The sequence below is a fragment of the Artemia sp. Qi Xiang Cuo genome, chromosome 8 (genome assembly GCF_049724085.1).
Source record: "Artemia sp. Qi Xiang Cuo chromosome 8, ASM4972408v1, whole genome shotgun sequence".
Taxonomy (NCBI): domain Eukaryota; kingdom Metazoa; phylum Arthropoda; class Branchiopoda; order Anostraca; family Artemiidae; genus Artemia; species Artemia sp. Qi Xiang Cuo.
Genome location: NC_142801.1, coordinates 14,605,736 through 14,625,863, shown reverse-complemented (window position 1 = coordinate 14,625,863; position 20,128 = coordinate 14,605,736).

Below are 20,128 nucleotides of genomic sequence, written 5' to 3'. Positions count from 1 at the left end.
CCCACCACAAGCACAAATCCCCCCCCCCCCGAAAAATGTCTGCATACTTCCCAATAAGAAATACTATAGGTAAAGAATGGGCAAAATATATAACTTAAAGATCTATTCCCAGGGGCTGGGGGGGGGGAGTCATGTAATCTCCAAAGGTATAGTATTAGGATTATTCAACTATGTTGACCAAAAACAAACAAATAAACACGCATACGTGATTTTCTTCTGACAAAAAATACAAAATTCCACATTTTTGCAGATAGGAGCTTGAAACCTCTAAAGTAAGATTATCTGACACGCTGAATCTGATGGTGGGATTTTTACCAAGATTCTTTGATTTTTAGGGAGTCTTCGCCCTTTTGAAAATCAGGGAAATTTTCTCAGGCTTGTAGTCTTTAATGGTAAAATTAAGTTTCGTGAATTTTATGTATTTAGAATTATCTTAATAAACTGATTCTTTTGACATATTATTGATATCAAAATTCCACTTGTTGGAGTTTCGGTTACTGTTGCGTGTCGCTCCTTACATACAGTTTGTTACCACGAACTGTTTGATACGGTTCTTGACTTCTCTTGAAGATCAAATTTTTTCGAAATTGTTTTTCTTTTTTTTATTAGCAGAAGTATTCAATATGCAGATCAAGCCTTGCAGTATAACGTGAATGTTATAGTGACTCCTGAATTTATTCACAAACCGTCATCGGATAATGACATGATTGCTGCAGTGATTACCAAGGCTGCGGATAAATCATCAGTAGATGATGGCAACTGTTTTTTTTACTTGGCTGCAGCTTATGCTACTGCCAGGGCCATATGCAGGATTTCTTCGGGGGAAGGATATTTTTTCAGGGGGATTAAAAAAAAGTTGTAAAAGCACATCTTTTGTTTATATTTTTAATTTGTTTATATGCAGTCTATCCCCAAAACATCAATTTTTGTACAACAAGGGTCAAAATGCCGAGAAATGCAAATATTAAGAAAGATAATCAGTGTCTAAAATCCTTAATTAGAGGCTCTGAGCGCCTCATCTTTTCAAGAAAATCGTTTTTTGCGTGGTTAGCATGAATCTTCTTATTTATATATTTTTTTTTCAGGCCAATATATATGTTCAGGCCAATATATATTTTTCAGGCAATATATATATTTTTTTTCAGAAATTTTTAATGGATTACTTAATAGCTAATGCCTCTGTCTTCGCGGCTTTTATAAATTCATCCTAATAAATCCATCATGTATGAAACCAAGAGAGGATAGGATATAATAAGTGAGAAAATAAAATCAAATAAGTGAGGGAATCTATCATAAAGTGCCATATGGCATAAAGAAAAACGGCACTTTTTGATACCATTTCTGAAGTAGACGGGCTGGTAAGCATAATAAGTATAACATTTTAGTCTCTATATCAGAAAACCTTTAATCACGGTTTTACAGTTCCCTTTGTTGCAGTTCCCCTCCCAAGGCCCTTAGAAAGTGAAAACCAAAACACGCGTATCGGAAAAAAAACCTAATGAAAAATATCTTATTAATTTGTTTTTTTATTTTTGTGAAAATAACCGAATTTCCGACGTACAAATTCTCAAAGATACCTTGACACCATCACCTCGGACTCTTTAGTTACATGACGAAATAGAGCATATCCTCCGGGAAGTTTAAGGGAGGTAGGAAGTAAAACGTCCTACCTTGTGTTCTATTCTAACAAATAAACATATTTAATTCTTTAGACTCATCGCCTAAATTCAATAAAGATCTATTTTAAGGTGTGCTTATTAAAAAAAAAGAAAAAACGAGCAACATTTATTTAGAAAAAAGTTTGTCATACGGAAGTAAAAAGTGAAGTAGGAACCTAAAACGAACTAAAATTGTTGCTTTGGAGATTGCTTAGGACAAATAATCTAAAAAACTAGCGTCATATTTTTCAATATATTTAGAATTCCTTAAAAAAAATTGCACTTTAATAGTGCTTTGTTTAGTTTTTATCCATGTTCACTTACGTTAGACACTACTGAGCCTATTCTGGGGGAGCTAAACGAGTTTATGTTTCTGATAAAGAAATCTTCAATCTTGAACAACCAGCATACAAGCCATAATTACGGAACTTAGTAGACAAGCAACTAAAATTCTTCTGTGACTGAAAAACACTTTCGCTAAAAAAAAACTCCAACTTTCAAGCATCACTAACTTTCTGTAAAGCCACAGACGGACGCAGAAACGGAATTCCCCAATGCCCACAAACTTCAGAGCTAACCAACCGCACAATTCATAAGCGCGTGTCGATTTTTCACACCCAGATTTCCCAAAAATAATCTGTACAAACCACAATTACTAAACCTGTAAGAGAAAAAAGTAAGTTTAATTGTGACGCCGCCCTGTACTTCCATAAGTAATTCATTAAAATGAGGGCAAGATGAAAGAGTTGTACTCTTATTAATGCACCTTTGCATAGAGCGTCGAATTTTCAAATTATATGCGCTGATTTACTCGAAATTTTGTTTCAGTTATATTTTGCCATATCTAACCATTCTCGAAGTCTTAAACGCATTTTCAAGGGAGGAAAGGTCTAATTATCCCAACCAGTTGGAAATAGGTCAGCATTGAAAGTGAAGTCAGTTTAAAGTCTAGACTTAGCACGACTACACTAAATGAATGTGACTTATTTAGTCTCAAACATTATCCCATTATTACTCATTTAACACTTTAGGTGACGGGAATAACTTTGTCGTCGCTTTCTTCAAGGATCATGCAGGGGGAAAGATCAAGTAATAAGCTTTGTGTGATTCAGGTCAAACACTTGATGGAATAATTTCCAAGCAAATTTAATCCTGGAAAGGCGATGTGAGACCCATAAACTCCTTTAAGAAGAAATTAATTTTTTAATATAAGCTAAGATCAGACACATTATTGCAATTCCTTGTGCTCCAAATACTACTACCACTACAAGAAATCACGAAGCTGCCTGAGGCCAGCACAGATACGCACGCTCCTCTTCCATCCCAAGCTATTCAAAGTCTCTCTCATTACACCCTCCCACGAAGTTCCCATTTCCCTTAAATATTTCTTTATGACATCATCCCACCTCAACCGCGGACGACCTGCTTTCCGTGTTTAGCCCTAGACGGTTTGCCGAAAAGGACAATCTGTCATCCTTCATCCGCAGAATGTGCCCTAGCCATCTCAGCATTTCTCTCATTATAGCCCTAAAAAGCGGGATAGAACCACACTTTTCCAATCCGTAGGTATTTTTTCTTGAAAAATCTAACAAATCTTCATCCGCTTTTCGGAGCGCCCATGCTTCAAAGCCGTATTTCACCACTGTCATCACTCTAGCTTACAATATTCTAATCTTGGTTTGCAAACTTATCTTCCTATTCTTCCAAACTTTTTTCAACTGTGAAAAAATACCCCAAGCCTTGGCTATTCTACTTATTACTATAAGATACGTTCAGCCCCCCCCCCCCCTATAATATGAAACACCACCACACAAGATGTAGTTTTGCTCACATTTTTGCCCTATAAGATACATTCTCTGTCCCCATCTCTGATACATAATCCTGGCTATTAAAAGCAAAGTACTGTTGAACTTCAGCCAAATCAAACAGTTCGTGGTAACGAGCTGTAAGTAAGGAGCGGCCCGGCTCAATAGCAACCGAAACTCTAAAAAAACGGAATTTTTATACCAATAGACACATCACAAGAATCAAATTTTTGTGCCGATTTCAAATATATAAGTTTCATCAAGTTTAGTCTTACCCATAAAAAGTTACCCGCCTGAGAATATTTGCCTTATTTTCGAAAAAAGCAGAAAACACCGCCTAAAAGTCATAGAATTTTAATGAAAATCACACCATACGATTCAGCAGATAAGAGAACCCTACTATAGTAGGGGTTTAAAGTTCCTATCGACAAAAATGCGGAATTTCGTATTTTTTCCAGAAGAAAGATCATGGCTGCGTGTTTATTTTTTTTTTTTCTTTTCCCCAGGCGTGATCGTATCAACTCAATAGTCCTAGAATATCACAGGAGGGCTCATCCGAACGGAAATTAAAAGTTCTAATGCCGTTTTTAAACGACCAAAAAATGGAGGGCAACTATCCCCCCTCCCACGCTCATTTTTTCCCAAAGTCACCTGATCAAAATTCTGAGATTGCCTTTTTGTTCAGCATGATCAAAAAATGTAATAACTATGTCGTTGAGGATGATTAATCCCCCACATTCCCCGGGGAAAGGGCTGTAATTTATGAACTTTGCCCAATATTTACATACAGTGTTGGTTATTGGGAAGTATATCAGTGGCGGATCCAGCGGGGCGAGGGGGGCGCGCGTCCCCCTAACATAATCTTAAGTAGTGTAATTTACTTAATTAACGCAAATTTGTGTTAATTAAACTTGCTTCTAACGCAAGTTTAACGGATCAGACTATTTTGCCCCCCCCCCCCCCAAAAAAAACCTGGATCCGCCCCTGAAGTACACAGATGGTTTCAGGAGGGATTTTTTCTGGTAGTGGGGGAGGGGGTGGGCCGGGCATTACATGGGAGGATCTTTCGATGGGGTAGTTTTCATGAGGTAAGGGACATTGCTATCAAGGGGGCACCGGATTTCCCGGCATTAATTGAAAAACGATCAGAAATTAAATAAGAAAACAAAAAATCTAAGGAAAAATAACATTTACACTTATTATAGACCCAGAAAAACTATCAGGTCCCAAATTTATCAAGGTAAAGACCCTATCCCGATAGGTGAAAACTCCGGTGTCTACAGAATTCCTTGTTCGTGTGGTCTTTGGTGAATTGAAAGAACTGATCAGCGACTAACGGATAGATTAACTCAGCACTCTAGTTCAATTAATAATACACTTAAAAAGCGGAAAAAACAGAAAATTTTTACTCTGCCCTTGCAGAGCTCATTTTTGAAAAACCAGACCATACTACAAGGGCGGATCCAGGATTTTTTTTCGGGGGGGGGGGGGGGTTTGCTAATTTTTGACTTTTTCGGGGGGGGGGGGTACTAATTTTTGACTCAGTTTTAGAATAATTTTACTGATTTTTACCTAGGTTTTACTAATTTTCGACTTATTTTCGACTCGGTCAAAAATTTCGGGGGGGGGGGGTTAAAACTGGGTACCCCCCCCCAGGATACGGCCTTGCCGTACTATTTTATTTATCCTTACCAGGCTAATTTTAGCTAGCCTTACCAGGCTAATTTTAGCTAGCCTTATTTCGCATGACAAAGGTATTGTCCAGTACTACAGAGAAGGTGTTGAAATTTATATATACCAACATTTAGGTCTAGCTTTAAACAGAGATTCCGGTAGTTTAAGAATAAACGAGTCATATTTCGGTTTTCTCAAAAAAGAAAACAATACTTCAGTAATCCCTGAAATAAAACTTGAACCATTTTCTCAGTCATATAATAAAACACGTGAACAACCCCTTAGGTCTCAAAGGGTCTCTGCAAGAAATGCATTGATTAAAATCCGCTACTTCTTAGAGATCTTCTAAAAGTTTGGTTATATCCCGTAGCCGCATCTCATCCTAACCAAGGGCTTAACATTCTGCTATAGCCCTCTTAACGGTCTTATGCGTTATTTAGTTAACATGTTCAAGGGCTACGAATTGCGTAAACCTGGAGAAAGAACAGGATTGCCCGGATCCCCAAAATCAGATCAATTTCTCTAGTACCTTTCCCAAGGGCCGTACGTATGTGTGCTTAGGCTTCATGAGGATTAGAGCTTTGCACCAGGTGACTAAGCCCCATATATCCTATAAACCTTTCTCACGGCATCTCAAACATATCCTTGCTTTGTTCATCTATTTCGTAGACACCGACACAACATTCAAAAATATATACAATCTGCATTCGATTAGCTACAATCGAATTCTTATTAGGCTATTCTAGATTAGCTACTTTGATTCTTATTATGATCTTCTTTCCAGGGGTGGATCCAGGGGGTCTAGGGGACCGCGGACCCCCCATAATTTTTCTGATGCCGTCATTTTTTGAATTACTTTTCTTTAAATAAGCTTGTAAACTTGGTCAATTATTGGCACCCTTGTCAAATTGACCCCCCCCCAGATTTTGCTGTAGATCCACCTTTGCTTCTTGTCCTCTCATAAATTTGTTATCTCAAATTCAGTGAAATCACCTTGAAGTTTGGCGTTTAGGAATTGTGTCTTAGAACAAAGATATACTTTCAGAGCCACCATCGAACTTTTTGGGTTCCAATAATACTTAATATTCAGGGATACATTGTATATGCAAGTCTAAGATAGCCACACTTATCTGCTTCATAACCACATCAGTATAAATTTAACTTACGCGCAGGGTCTATCCATTATTTCCCACTCGAACGGTTGCAGCCTCATCGGGTTAGGACATACTTATCCCGGCATTACCTATATGTCCACTAAACCATACAATAATTCTCCAGCATAAACGTAGCCCTGGAAGCAAAGAAGCAGCCCGGAGGACGGAGCAGCAAAGTAGCGGGATGCCCAAGGCACCTTCTTCAAAGTCAATGTCATTAATCGGAGCAACACTTTGGCATACCCAAAGGCACATCTTTTCTGTAAATTCAAACTTCTGTTCTCTCGCAGATAAAGGGCTGGGCATATTTTGTTGTTATTAAGCAAAAAATGGTAGAATTTTGTTAATAGGAGGTGTTTCACAACAGCCTATTCCGATCAATTAGTTCTGTATTTTTGCAATTGCTTTTACTAGGAATTTAAAATTTAAAGTCTTCTTCAGCAAAGCCGAATCATGTAAACATTGAATATGTGCCAGGCTATTACTTATAGTAATTCATTTCATTCAACGTAATTGGAATTCGTCTAATACAGAATTAAAAAAAATGTATCGTACATGTGGCGAGCAAGCGAAGTGAGGCCCAATTTCTATACTAAAAATTTAACTTACATTTTACTTGAAATTAAACTTTAAGAGAGACGAACAATGGATGAATTGTTGCCTGTAGATACACGATCCAGGGTTTGATATCAGGGTTTATGGCCAAGAAGTGTCGTTTATCAATGAATGAGCAAATGGAATAATAGGCAGCGCAATAGTACTGCCTCAGTAAAGAGCGAAATGGCCGCAATGTATTATATTTTTTTCTGACCAAGGCCCATCGTATAGAAGGAGTCATCGTAGAAGCTTTGGAAGGAGTTCATTCGAATGGAAATTGAAAGTTCTGATGCTCTTTTTAAGATTCAAAGACGATTGGAGTACAAACAACCCTCCCCCCTCCATGCTCATCATTTCCTAAAACACATCCAATCAAAATTTTGAGATAGCCATTTTGTTTAGCACAGTTGAATGGTCCAGTAAATATGTCTTTGTGTATCTCAACCCCCTCCCCCTCACAGTCCTTAAGCCAAGGGTTATAAGTTATGCTAGTTGCCCATTATTAACTAATGAGGATTTCATGGATTAATTAAAAATAAAACTTTCCGAAAAAGAAGTTTTTTAAGGAAAAGTAAAGACCATATTAAACTTAAGACAAAAAATAAAATAAAAAACTACAATAATCCAAACTTAGAACGAACAGATATAACTATTAAAGAATAAATGAAACCCAAAACGAACAGAAATAAAAATAAATAATCATGGCTAACAAACATACAATAGAAACTAATTTAAATGAATAAATAAATCTTAAAACGAGTGAAACTTAAATTGAATTAGTAAATCAAGCTTGAAACGAACAGAAATCCCTACAAACAAGAGTTTGGGTGATACCTCCTTCCCTAACTTTAAGAGTCTAAAACCTACTGCGTCATTGGCGCTTTACCGAAAACTATATGTGTCTTGAACAGTCTTGGAAAGAACTGATAAAATCAAACTGATTATTTGATATATAATGATATTAATTTTTGAAGGCTCATCAGTTCAAGCATTTCACTTTAATTTTTATTTTAATTTTCAATGCTGTAATAACTGGAAAAGAAAATGTTTGTAATATAATTCGTTTTCAGTGAAGTGCCAATGAAGCGGTAGGCTTTAGACTTTTACGGTTAGGGAAGGGGGCAGTAGCCAAAATTTTTTATGTTGTGAAACTATATTTGTCTTGAACAGTCTTGGAAGGGACTAATAAAATTAAACGGAATTTTTATATATAATAATATTAATTGCTGAAAGCTCATCAGTTCGAAATTTAATTTTACTGTAATTTTTCTTTTTATTTTCAAATTTATATTAAGTACAAAATAAAAAAAATGTAGCCTAATGGAATATGTTTTTATTCGTTTTATGATTCGTTTTGTGTGCGCCAAAGGCATAACTTGCCAAACCTGCCCCCGGGCTCTGGGGGGGGGGGGTTGTTGACTCCAAAATTTTGTTATTTGATCTTTGGACTATATTCAGAAGCATTTGGGGAAAGAAGAGTGAGGGGGCTAGTTGCCCTTCGATCACTTTTAAATGTCAAATAGGGAACTAGAACTTCCAATTTTCAATCACATGACCTCTCTCCGAATGTTTATACGACCACCCCTTCCATATGAAAGGCCTCAGGGAAAAAAACATTGAATCCTTATGGCATTTACTATAGGTAAGGCTGTAGCATTGCCTTTGAAAGGGTAGTCGTATAAACTTCGGAGTGGGCTCATTCAATTGAAAATTGGAAGTTCTAGTGTCTTTTTTAAGAATCAAAAGTGATTGGAGGGTAGCTAACCCCCCGCGCCCTTTTTTCCCTGAATATATCCGACCAAAATTTTGGATTTTGTTTAAATAGTCCAAAGATCATATAACAAGGACTCCGAGTTAAAACGATCCCCCGAGCCTGTGGGCACGGTTTTTTTGTTCTAGCCGGAGGGCATATAAGCTTTTTATTTAAGGGGTTGTTGTATACACTTTGGAGGAAGCTAATTTGACTGGAAATTGAAAGTCTTCGTTCCCTTCTAAGAGTCAAAAACGATTGAAGGGCAAATAGACTCTCCACGCCCTCTTTCTTCAAATACATCCAAAAGAAATTTTATGGTATCCGTTTTAATCAAAATGGCTAAAAATTCATATAACAATGCCTGCAGGGGTGACACAATCTCCTAGAGCCCAGAGGCAAGGGTTGTAAGTTACGCCCCGGAGGCATATAAGGTTTTTATGGAATGGGGGTTGTATAAACCTCGGAGGAGTCTCAATCGATTGGAAATTGGAAGTTCTAGTGCTCTTTTTAAGAGTCAAAAGTGATCAGATGGTAACTAGTCCACACACGCCCTTTTATCCCACAATGCATCTGATCAAAATTTTGAAATAACCATTTTGTTCAAAATTTTCCAAAGGTACAATAAATATGCCTTTGGGGTTGACAAAATCCCTCACAGCTGGCAAGGGCATTGTTAACATATAAGGTTCTTATGGAAGGAGCTGTCGGTTGAACTTTGGGGGAAGCTCATTCAATTTGAAATAGAAAGTTCTATCTCCAGTTTAAGATTCAAAAGTGATGGGAAGACAAACAGCCCCCCTTACCCTTACCTCCCAAATGTTTCCGATGAAAATTTGGGATAGTTATTTGGTCGAAAATGGTCCGAAGGTCAAATAACTATGATTCCGGGTTGATAACAATCCCCTTCACAGCCCTCGAGGCAAGGGCTATAAGTTATGCTAGTTGCCCATTATCAACATATAAGGTTTTAGTAGAACAGGTAGTCGTGTAAACTTTGGAAGGAGATCATTCGATTGGAAATCGAAAGTTAGAGTCTTTTTTTAGGTTAAAAAATGATCAAAGGGTGACTAGCCCTACTGCCCTCACGAGCTTTTTTCCCCAAATGTATTGAATCAAAATTTTTAGATAGTCATTTTGTACCAAATAGTCCGAAAGTCAAATAACTATAAATCGATGGTCGACAAATCCCGCCGGCCCCTAGGGCAAGGGCTGTAACTTATGCAAGTTACCCATTGCTAACGTATTGGATGTATATTTGGATGGATTGTCCGTGTAACCTTTGGGGGGGGGGGGCTCATTCAATTGAAATTTGAAAGTTCTAGTTCATTTTTATATGCCCCTTTTCATAAGTAGCGCAATCGCGCTGCTTAAGTAAAGAACGACCAGGGCACGTCGTATCGAAGGAGTTGTCGTAGAAACTTCGAAAAGGGCTCATTCGATTGGAAAATGGAGGGGCTAGTGACTAGTGCCCCCCCCACGCCCATCATTCCCCCAAACAAATCCAATCAAAATTTTGAGATAGCCATTTTGTTCAGCGTAGTTGATTTCCAGATATAAAATATATTTTTGAGGAGGACACTCCTCCACAGCCCGCAGGGCAAGGGCTTTAAGTTATGCCCTGGGGGTATATAAGAGCGATGTTGGCACAATGAATTATTTATTATTTTTTCCTTTAGATCAGGGCACTTCGTATCGAAGAAGTTGTCGTAGAAACTTCGAAAATGGCTCATTCAATTGGAAATTGGAGTGGCTTGTGCCCTTTTTAATAGTCGAAAGTGATTGGAAGGCAATTAACACACATTCCACGCCCACCATTTCCCGAAACACATCCAATCAAAATTTTGAGATAGCCATTTTGTTCAGCGTAGTTGATTTCAAGATAGAAATTATGTTTTTGAGGAGGACACTCCCCCACGGCCTTCAGGTCAGGGGTCGTAAGTTATGCCCTGGGGGCATATAAGGTTTTTATAGATGACGTTGTCGTAAAAACTTCAAATAAGGCTCCTTGGGATGGAAACTTATAGTACTATTGCCCTTTTTAGCGGTCAAAAGTGAAAGGAAGACAGCTATCCGACTTCCCACGCCCACTATATTCCTAAACATATTCAATCGGAATTTTGATATAGTCATTTTGTTCAACATAATTGAAAGTTCTGGAAAATTTATCTTTGAGGATGACCCCCCCCCCCACAGCATCTATAGCAGAGGTTGTAAGTAACGTTCCTGGAGTATGGGAAGTTTTTATTGATCATGCTGTGGCGATCACTACAGCAGGGGCTTATTCAACTCGAAACTGGAATGGCTTACAACATTTTTATTATTCGAAAGAGATTGGAAGGCGACTAACACCCCTTCCATGCCCACCATTTCCCGAAACACATCCAATCAAAATTTTGAGATAGCCATTTTGTTCAGCGTAGTTGATTTCAAGATATAAATTATGTTTTTGAGGAGGACACTCCCCCACGGCCTTCAGGTCAGGGATTGTAAGTTATGGCCTGGGGGCATATAAGGTTTTTATAGAAGGTGTTGTCGTAGAAACTTCAAATAAGGCTCTTTCGATTGAAAGAACGACCAGGGCACGTCGTATCGAAGGAGTTGTCGTAGAAACTTCGAAAAGGGCTCATTCGATTGGAAAATGGAGTGGCTAGTGACTAGTGCCTCCCCACGCCCATCATTCTCCCAAACAAATCCAATCAAAATTTTGAGATAGCCATTTTGTTCAGCGTAGTTGATTTCCAGATAGAAATTATGTTTTTGAGGAGGACACTCCCCCACGGCCTTCAGGGCAAGGGTTGTAAGTTATGCCCTGGGGGCATATAAGGTTTTTATAGAAGGCGTTGTCATAGAAACTTCAAAAAAGGCTCATTCGATTGGAAATTCAAAGGGCTAGTGCCCTTTTTAATAGTCGAAAGTGATTGGAGGGCAACTATCCCCCCTCTCACGCCCACCATTTTCCCAAACACATCCAATCAAAATTTTGAGATAGCCATTTTATTCAACGTAGTTTAAAGTTTTGGAAATTTTATTTTTGTGGATGACCCCCCCCCCCAAAGCCCTCAGGGTCTGGGTTTTAAGTTATGTCCTGGGGGCATATAAGGTTTTTATTGAAAGCATTGTCGTAGTAACTTCAAAAAGGGCTCATTCGATTGAAAATAGAAATGGTTAGTGGCCTTTTTAATAGTCGAAAGTGATTGTAAGGTGGCTAAAACCCCTTCCACGCCCACCCTTTCCCGAAACGCATCCAATCAAAATTTTTAGATAGCAACTTTGTTCAGCGTAGTTGTTTTCCAGATAGAAAATCTATTTACGAGAAGGAAATTCCCCCACAGCCTTCAGGGCAAGGGTTGTAAGTTATGCCTTGGGTGCATATAAGGTTTTTATAGAAGGCGTTGTCGTAGAAACTTCAAATAAGGCTCATTCGATTGAAAATTCAAATGGCTAGTGCCCTTTTTAATAGTCGAAAGTGATTGGAGGGCAACTAACCCCCCTCTCACGCCCTCCTTTTTCCCAAACACATTCATTCAAAATTATGAGATAGCCATTTTATTCAACGTAGTTTTAAGTTCTGGAAATTTTATTTTTGAGGATGACCCCCTCCCACCCCCCAAAGCCCTCAGGGTAAGGGCTTTAATTTATGCCCTTGGGGCATATAAGGTTTTTATGGAAAGCCTTGTCGTAGAAACTTCAAAAAGGGCTCATTCGATTGGAAATACAAATGGCTAGTGCTCTTTTCAAGAATTAGTACTGATTGGAATACAGCTACCATTCCTATTACACTAACCATTCCTGAAACCCATCAAAAAAAAATTTTTGAAGAACAGCTGTGTTCAATGGAGTCGATGTTACGGATGAATATATAAATATGGAGAGGACATTCCCTCACGGCCTTCAGGGCAATGGTTGTAAGTTATGCCCTGGGGGCACATAAGGTTTGTATAGATATCATTGTCGTAAAAGATTCAAAAATCGCTCATTCGATTGAAAATTGAAATGGCTAGTGCCCTTTTTAATAGTCGAAAGTGATTGGAGGACAACTAACCCCCCTCTCACGCCCACCTTTTCCCCAAACACATCCATTCAAAATTATGAGATAGCCATTTTATTCAACGTCTTTTTAAGTTCTGGAAATTTTATTTTTGAGGATGACCCCCTCCCCCCCCCCCACAGCCTTCAGGGCAAGGGTTTTACGTTATGCCCTGGGTGCATATAAGTTTATATAGAAGACATTGAGGTAGAAACTTAAAAAAGGGCTCATTCGATTGGAAATTGAAAGGGCTAGTGCCCTTATTAATAGTCGAAAGTGATTGGAGGGCAACTAACCCCCTCTCACGCCCTCCTTTTTCCCAAACACATTCATTCAAAATTATGAGATAGCCATTTTATTCAACGTAGTTTTAAGTTCTGGAAATTTTATTTTTGAGGCTGACCACCTCCCCCCCCCCCAACGCCTGCAGGGTACGGGTTTTAACTTGTGGCCGTGGAGCGTATAAGATTATTATAAAAAGCGGTGTCGGGGAAAGCTCAAAAAGGGCTCACTAAATTGGAAATTGAAATGGCTAGTGCCCTTTTTAATAGTCGAAAGTTATTGGAGGACGATTAACACCCATTCCAAGCCCACCATTTCCCCAAACACATCCAATCAAAATTTTGAGATAGCCATTTTGTTCAGCGTAGTTGATTTCAAGATAGAAATTGTGTTTTTGAGAAGGAAACTCCCCCACGGCCTTCAGGTCAAGGATTGTAAGTTATGCCCTGGGGGCATATTAGGTTTTTATAGAAGTTGTTGTCATAGAAACTTCAAAAAAGGCTCATTTGGTTGGAAATTGAAAGGGCTACTGCCCTTTTTAATAGTCGAAAGTGATTGGAGGGCAACTAACCTCCCTCTCACGCCCACCATTTTCCCAAACACATTCATTCAAAATTATGAGATAGCCATTTTATTCAACGTAGTTTTAAGTTCTGGAAATTTTATTTTTGAGGATGACCACCTCCCCCCCCCCAAAGCCCTCAGGGCAAGGGTTTTAAGTAATTGCATTGGGGCATATGAGGTTTTTAAAGAACGTATCGTCGCAGGAACTTCAAGAAGGGCACATTGGATTGGAAATTGGAACGGCTAATGTCCTGTTTTATAACCGAAAATTGATACAAGGCGATTAACACCCCTTCAATGTCCACCCTTTCTTCCAACACATCCTATCGAAATTTTGAGATAACCATTTTGTTCAACGTAGTTTAAAGTTCTTGAAATTATACCTTTGAGCAGGACACTCTCCCAGAGTCTTCAGGGCAAGGGTTATAAGTTATGCCCTTGGGGCATATAAGGTTCTTATGGAAATCTTCGTCATAGAAACTTGAAAAAGGACTTATTCGATTGGAAATTCAAAGGGTTAGTGCCCTTTTTAATAGTCGAAAGTGATTTAAGGGCAACTAACCCCCCTCTCACGCCCACCTTTCCCCCAAACACATCCAATCAAAATTTTTAGATAGCCATTTTATTCAAAGTAGTTGAAAGTTTTGGAAATTAGGTCTTTAAGGATGACACCCCCCATAGCCCTCAGGGAAAGGGTTGTAAGTTATGCCCTGGGGGGCATATAAGGTTTTTATTGGAAGCGTTGACGTAGAAACTTCAAAAGGGCTAATTCAGTTGGAAATTGAATAGGCTAGTGCCTTTTTTAATAGTTGAAAGTGATTGAAGAGCGAATAACGCCCCTCTCACGCCCACCATTTTCCCAAACACATCCAATCAAAATTTTGAGATATTCATTTTGTTCAACATAGTTGAAAGTTCTGGAAATTATGTATTTAAGAATGACAAACCCCCCAGAGCCCCCAGGGCAAAGGTTGTAAGCTATGCCCTGGGGGCATATAAGGTTTTTATAGATACAGTTGTCATAAAAACTTCAAAAGGGGCCCATTCGATTGGAAATTGAGAGGGCTAGTGCCGTTTTTAATAGTCGAAAGTGATTGGAGGGTACCTAACCCCCCACTCACGCCCGCCATTCCCCCAAAGACATCCAATCAAAATTTTTAGATAGCCATTTTTTTTAACGTAGTTGAAAGTTCTGGAAATTAGGTCTTAAAGGATGACAACCACCCTAACAGCATTTAGGGTAAGGGTTGTAATTTATGCCCTGGGGTGTTAGGTGTTTTTAGAAAGCGTTGCTGTAGTAACTCAAAAAGCGCTCATTCGATTGGAAATCGAAAGGCCTAGTGCTCTTTTTAATAGTCGAAAGTGATAGGAAGGCTTGACATTTTTATAGTAAAGATCGATGTGGGTATAAGGTATTACCATTTTTTTTTTTTTTTTTGTTTAGACAAGGGCACTTCATATCGAAGGAGTTGTCGTAGGAACTTCAAAAAGGGCTCATTCTATTGAAAATAGAAAGAGCTGATGTCCTTTTTAATAGTCGAAAGGGATTGGAGGGCAACTAATCCCCCTCCCATGCCCACCCTCCCATTTTCCCATTATGTTTAAAAACTAAATGGTGCCTTGAGATTAAATCAAAATGCACTATGTTAATGCTAATTCCCAATAAGCCATCTCAGCAGTATCCCAAGAACTATTGAGGGTATTATGTTGAAACTTTTGGGGCTACTTCTGCTCTTGAAATTTAACCAAATCAAAATAGCGTAAGTGTATCCAAACTATCAAAGAAAGTAAACAGATTTTATTGTGAATGGTGTCAAGTTTTCCATTTCAGGTCATCTAGAGGAGGTATGAAACTAAATTAAACACTACTATTTGTGTCCAGATTCCTACCTTGGAAAGGGCTCATTCGATCGAAAATAGAAAGGGCTGATGCCCTTTTTAATAGTCGAAAGTAATTGGAGGGCAAGTAATCCCCTTCCCACGCCCACCCTCCCATTTTCCCTTTATGTTTAAAAACTAAATGTTTCCTTAAGATTAAATCAAAATACACTATGTTAATGCTAATTACCAAAAAGGCATCTCAGCAGTATCCCAAGAACGACTGAGGGTATTATGTTCAAACTTTTGGGGCTACTTCTGCTCTTAAAACTTAACCAAATCAAAATAGCGTAAGTGTATCCAAGCTATCAGAGAAAGTAAACAGATTTTTTTGCGAATTTTAACAAGTTTTCCATTTCAGGTCATCTAGAGGAGGTATGAAACTAAATTAAACACTACTATATGTGTCCAGATTTTTAAAAGGGTATATGTTGTTAAAACTTACTTAAATTTTTCTACAATATAGAAATAGCAGGCCAAACTATAAAGTCTTAAAAAAATGAAAAGATTTAAAGTGTTATTTTCTTTTTCCCTGAAAAGACTATGTCAATATAAAACGAACAGAAATGAATTAAAACAACTTTTTCCACAAAATAAGTTTTTCAAACAAAAGTAAAAAATTCCTTTAAACAAAAAAATGAGCAAAAATAAAATCAAATAATCTACCAAGATTGAAACTACCACAAATCAGTATCGATAAATAAATGAAACCATAAACGAACAGAAATTACAATAAATAACCGAGTCAAACTCAAAACTATCAGAAATTAACATAAGTTGGGCTCAAAACCCCTATGCCTTCCCAAGGCCAGAACATAATTTGCACTTTACTGAAAAAAATACAAATGAAATGTGCATTGTCAGTTTAATATACATATACTGATATTTAGTAATCAACATGTTAATATTATTTTATTTATTAAAGTTGTAAAAGTAAAAACATTTATATTTTTCAGTAAAGTGCAAATTTTGTTCTGGGCTTGGTAAGGCATAGGGGGTTTTGAGCCCAACTTATGTTAATTTCTGCTAGTTTTGAGTTTGACTCGGTTATTTATTGTAATTTCTGTTCGTTTTAGGTTTCATTTATTTATTGATGCTGATTTGTGATAGTTTCTTGGTAGATTATTTGATTTTATTTTTGCTCATTTTTTGTTTAATGGAGTTCTTTACTTTTCTTTGAAAAACTTACTTTTTGAAAATAGTTGAAAACTTATTTTGTGGTAAAAGTTTTTTTTTAATTATAAGAGTCAAAAGTGATTGAAGGGCAACCAAGCCCCCTCTTCCGCCAATCAATTCCCCAAACACATACAGTCAAGATTTGAGATAGCCATTTTGTTCAGTATAGTTGAAGAGTCCAGTTATTATGTCTTTTGGGCTGTCTTTCTCTCCACAGCTCTCGGGGCAAGAGCTGTAAGCTATGCAATTTGCCCTTTGTTTACATATAGTATTTGCTATTGAGAAAGGTCAAAATGTCTGACCTTTAGTATCCAAAAAGACGAAGAGCATTCAAGAGAACCTTTCAGAGAATGTTGAGGGGAGTGTTGAGCTAAATCAAAACACATTATAAACATACGGGTTGTCAAAAGGGCGTATCTCTAGAATCAATGGGTTTATTAATTTGGAAGTCAGGAAATGGTAAAGGAAGGAGATCAATTGACCAAAAAGGCAATATTCGCATGATGCTAATACTACAACTACTAAAACTGCTACTACTAAAATTACTGCTTCTGTAAAAAATACTACCAAGACTGAGGGGATTATAGCAAAAATTCTCGGAAATGTTGAAGGGAAAGTTGAACTAAATCGAAACGTACTATGTACATACAGATTGTCAAAAGGGCGTATCAGCAACATTTTTGGAACGGCTTATAGTATCGAACTGAAACTTCCAGGGCATAATGAGAGGATGTTCAGCTGGCCAAATCGCAACTTGCGCATACTACCATGGGAGCCATGGAAATTTGGGCGCCATGGAAAGTAATTATAATGAAACCTAAGGAAAGAGAGCAGAATAGGGAAAAAACATAGAAAAAAATTATGTCGCCCCATTGCTGGCAGCCTGCCAATAGATTTTGACCCTTAAAAAGAAAAATGTAAGTTCTAATTTGTGACTGAGACTGAGTGACCCCTTTCCAGTTTTCCATAAACATTTTTCTGTACTATTCATATATAATGAATGGTAAGTAAATAACGATCTTTGTCAATAAAGAAAGTATGAGAGTCTAACTATTGATTACATTCAATCAAAGAATCGGCTTTTTATGGTGATCCTAAATATGTATTTGTTTAATAGTAATTAGGGCAATTATTAGTAAACAACAAAGTTCGTATAATTATAGAAAACCCAAGGAAAACAACTTAATAAGGGGTAATTTCGGTAAAAAATATGCCGTCAACTTTTGCTCTCATTGCAAGAGTACCTATGAGCTGATATATGAAGCCACTATAATCAGAAATGTTTCCCCTGAACCGAATGCCGGGAATTTTTGAATTTTCTCCTTGAACGGATACGTTTTTTGTCTTTTATTATCATTTTTTCAAGGAGTTATTGCATTTATCTAGTTGTCACTTTGAAAACCGTTGTGTTTGAGGAGTCCTCTTAAAAGAACTGGGATAAAATTTAAACTTGAGGAGGGGGCAACCCTCTTATATACGTAATAGTTTCTGCTCGTTTTAAGCTTTAGTTTTGCTCCTTACTTTCAGTTGAAAAAACTTGTTTTTTTGTTTTAATTTCTGATGGTCTTTTAAATTATGCCAGGATACCTGGCTCTAATTCAACGGAAAAATCCCCCTACCCACAGAAATATTCTCTGGACAATTCAATCCTGGCAAAAATTTACCCTGGACTATTACTCTTAACATATCCACGCGTAAAATTGAATCGGTAAAGAGAAAGCAAGACATATAAACAAAGCTAGGACTGCAGCTAAGAATATTAGTGAAAAAGCTTTATGTTTAATAGAAAAGAAAAAGGACTTGTACAAGAATTATCTGAGTGATAGATCATATGAAAAAAAAGGAATGTAAAGAAAGTGGAGAAAACATTAAAATATGAACTTAGGAGGTGTGAAGTGGAGGCCATGGATAAAATTGCCCTGGATCTGGAAGATGCAGCAAGACTGCATAATAATAAAATATTAAACTGGCACTTTAGCAGTTTGAAAGAAGATAGTCTGTTTTGCCTTGATTCGGATAAAGGTAAGGACGGGACCACAATTAGCGATGAGGAAAATTTTAAGGGATATGGGCAGGACCTTTTGAAACGTCGTTAAGCTGTGATAAAGTTGCAGGAAAAGATATAGAAGTTAGTGAGAATATTTTTGATACCTTGGGTGTTAAGGAAGTTTTGCTTTGCGAGTAATAATTAACGACAGTACTAAAAGGATTAAAAAATAATAAGGCTCCAGGTGCTGATAGGGTAGTAAATGAGTTTCTTAAATATGGTGGATCTAAGGTTAGAAATAAGTTACTGAAGATAATGAATATAATTTTTGAAAAAGGGGAAGTACCAAATGATTTTAGGAAAACATTAATTAAGCCACTTTACAAGGAAGGTGATAAAAGTGAGTGTGGTAATTATCGAGTCATTAGTCTGGTTTCTATATGTAGCATATTGCTTAGCAATATGATACTTTTTAGACTGAGAAAGGTCGTAGACAAAGTTTTAAGAGAAGAACAGTACGGTTTTAGATTAGGTAGAGGATGCGTCCACCATATTTTCCATTTTAGGTTAATAATTGAGAAGTGTCTGAGTTGTCAAACAGCTTTGGTCCTTAGATTTATTAAATAAAAAAAAACAAGTTTTTTTTAACTGAAAGTAGGGAACGACGTTAAAACTTAAAACGAACAGAAATTATTCCGTATATGAAGGGGGCTGCCCCTCCTCAACGTCTCGCTCTTTATGTTAAAGTATTTTTATTGTTTTAAAAAGAATAGAGTTGTGAGAAAGTCAAACTTTAGCGTAAAAAGCGAGGCGTTGAGGAGGGGACAGCCCCCTTCATATACGGAATAATCTCTGTTCGTTTTAAGTTTTAACGTCGTTTCTTAATTTCAGTTAAAAAAACTTGTTTTTTTATTTAATTTTTGAAAGTTTTTGAATTAATGGAGGTTTTGATTTTGGCTCACCGTACATGAATAATTAAAAAAAGATTTGCACATTAATTTTACTTTTATTTGGTTAAATGGCTTTCTCGAAACTTGTTTAATTTTATTTACGAACGGTTTTATTAGTAATAAATATAAGTAACTTACGAATTAAGTTACGTAACGAACTTCTATATTCATAGTTTTTTAATGCGTATATTAGGGGCTTCGCCCCCTAATCAATACCTTGCTCTTTAAGCTAAAGTTCGAATTTTTTTCACAATCACAATCAGTTGATCAGTTGAAATCAGTTGAAAAACTTGGTGTTTTTTACTTAATTTCTTATCTGTTTCTTTAATAATGCTGGGAAATCCGGCGCCCCCTTCATAGCAATGTTCCTTCCCCCATGAAAACTTCCTTCATGGAAAGATCCTCCAATATAACCCCCGATCCCCCCCGCACACCTACCAGAAAAATCCCCCCTGAAAACGTCTGTATACTTCCCAATAACCAATACTATATGTTAACATTGGGTAAAGTTCATAAATTTCAGCCCTCCCCTCGGGGACTTCGGGGGATTAAGTCATCCTAAAAGACATTTTTATCATATTTTCGACCATGCTGAACAAAATTGCTGTCTCAAAATTTTGATC